Source organism: Gekko japonicus, unplaced genomic scaffold (genome assembly GCF_001447785.1).
Source record: "Gekko japonicus isolate JY-2015 unplaced genomic scaffold, Gekko_japonicus_V1.1 scaffold737, whole genome shotgun sequence".
Classification (NCBI taxonomy): Eukaryota; Metazoa; Chordata; class Lepidosauria; order Squamata; family Gekkonidae; genus Gekko; species Gekko japonicus.
This window is the reverse complement of record NW_015173695.1, coordinates 458441-460830: the sequence shown is the minus strand read 5'-3', so window position 1 is coordinate 460830 and position 2390 is coordinate 458441. Positions and strand designations below refer to the sequence as shown.

Genomic DNA, 2390 nt, shown 5'->3' with positions numbered 1-2390 from the left:
GGTCCAAGGGCCGGCTTGCCCAGGCTCCCCGCAGCCGCAGGGCACCTGGGCAAGCCAAGGAAAGGAATGGGGTGTGGCCTAATATGCTAATGGACTGCCCTGTCAGGGGTGTGGCCTAATATGCTAATGAGTTCCTGCTGGGCTTCTTCTACAAAAATAGCCCTGACTGTAGCTGTTCATTTGCTGTAAGTGATCCAGACATTTTCCCTCAGGTCTGCAGCTCTGTCAAAAGGCAATACTTCCCAGAGCTCAAACAGTAAAGCTTCAGTCCTGGGGAAGCACCCTCCTTCTCTTCCCACAAGCTAGCTCTTCTGTTATTCTCACACATGCTGCTTGGACGGAGGTTGCATGGCACTTGGGGACAGCACCTGCAACACCACTAGTGACCAGCTCCTCCTCTAATGCTCACACCATTTTGGGCCTATCATCCACGTCCCTAGATTCAGTTCTTAGCACTTTTCTTTTACCCTTAGTGTCCCTTACAGTATCCTGTCTGAAGAAGAAGAGATCGGATTTATACTCTGCCCTTCACTCAGAGTCTCAGAGCAGCTTACAATCTCTGTCCTTTCCTCTACCCACAACAGACACCCTGTGAGGTAGGTGGGGCTGAGAGAGCTCTCAGAGAACTGCTCTTGAGAGAACAGCTCTCAGAGAACTTTAAACTGACCCAAGGTTACCCAGCTAGCTGCATGTGGAGGGGTGGGGAATGAAACCCGGTTCTCCAGATTAGAGTCCACCACTCTTAACCACTACACCAAATGGGCTCTGCACAGGGATGTGGTGGCCATTTGTCAGGGATACTTCAGGTTATTCTCAATTGCACAGATGGTTGGACTGGATGGCCTGCAGGCCCCTTCCAGCTTTCTGATTCTATGATACAATTTTCTAAATTTTATGCACATGATGCTCATTTCTACCTCACTTGTCTGCCTGAAGGCCTTTAAGATGGACCAGAAAAAGAAAATACAGTTAGCTCCCTATTTGATCACCAACCAAACGTGTAAGCAACAAAAAGTAAAATGAGAATGTAAAATAGTCATTAATAACTTCCTACTCTCTGAAAACCTGGATGAATACGGAAACTCACTTGCTCCCCAGAAATTACTGAAGAGGCAGGTTGATGGATGAATTTAGAATGAACCAAGTAACAAACAAATTCCCACGGTGCCCAATTTGTATGGAAAGCTGCCCAGCCTACCATGCTGCGGGCAAAGATATTCAACCACCAAGAAAAAAGCACACATACTGCATTGTGTCAAACATTGTACCATCTCAAAGGAACGTAATGTTTCAATAATGCTCTACATAAAGTCAGGAACTGCTCAGGATTTCAAGGTCTCCATGACAACCATGGACCTGTCTCAGGTAATAAAAGGCCACACACACAGTGCAGATCTAGTGTTTTGTACTAGGCTGGAAGAAAGTGAACTGAAAGTGGCTGGGTGGGGGAGTTGAAGAAGAAGAGAAGAAGAAGAGATTCGATTTATACCCCGCCCTTCACCTGGAGTCTCAGAGTGACTTACAAACTCCTTTCTCTTCACCTCCCCACAACAGACACCCCGTGGACCCTGAGTGGGCAGAAAGACAGCATAAAAAGGGTTTAAATAAATAAAGTACTCTTTGTATGTACATAATTAGGTAAGAAAAGACACTGTAGGCTAATGTCATACATTCAAAGAGTATTTTATGTGTGTGTGGGATCATTCAAACCTTTAAAATGGTACCAACCATATGGTATGGTAAAGGTAAAGGTAAAGGTTCCCTTGCTCGAAAGCCAGTCGAATCCGACTCTAGGGTTGCGGTGCTCATCTCCGTTTCAAAGCCGAAGAGCCAGCGCTGTCTGAAGATGTTTCCGTGGTCATGTGGCCGGCATGACTAAACACCAAGGCGCACGGAACGCTGTTACCTTCCCACCGAAGTGGTACCTATTTATCTACTTGCAATTTCTTGCTTTCGAACAGCTAGGTTGGCAGGAGCTGGAACTAGAGACGGGAGCTCACTCCGTCATGCGGCACACTCGGGTCTCGAACTGCTGAACTACTGACCTTCCACAGCCTGCAGTTCAGCGTCTTAACCACTTGAGCCACCACAGCATACGGTATGACCCAGCAACTAATGCATCACCAGAGATTTCTGTTCACTTATTTCATTTGTCATGAAGAAACCTGGAGCAAAGCTGCCGTCCATGACTGGACTCAGTATAAGAGTGTGGGATCTAGCTGCTGCTTGTTTGTGTATTTATTTATTCAATTTTTTTTCATTCCACTCTCCCCCACAACTGTGGGGCTCAAAGTGGATTACAATGTAAATAGCAGTTTGAAACAATTAAAACTATAACTACAAAGACAATTAACCAGATGGTGTAAAAACAGTTACATTGCTCCCAGGGA

General features: G+C 45.9%; 1 protein-coding gene across 1 annotated transcript in view; it reads right to left on the bottom strand.

The window, feature by feature from the left end:
* Positions 1-2390, bottom strand: part of ATP9A (ATPase, class II, type 9A) — a 152781-nt gene that overhangs the window by 59002 nt on the left and 91389 nt on the right. The gene's annotated exons all lie outside the window — the stretch shown is intronic.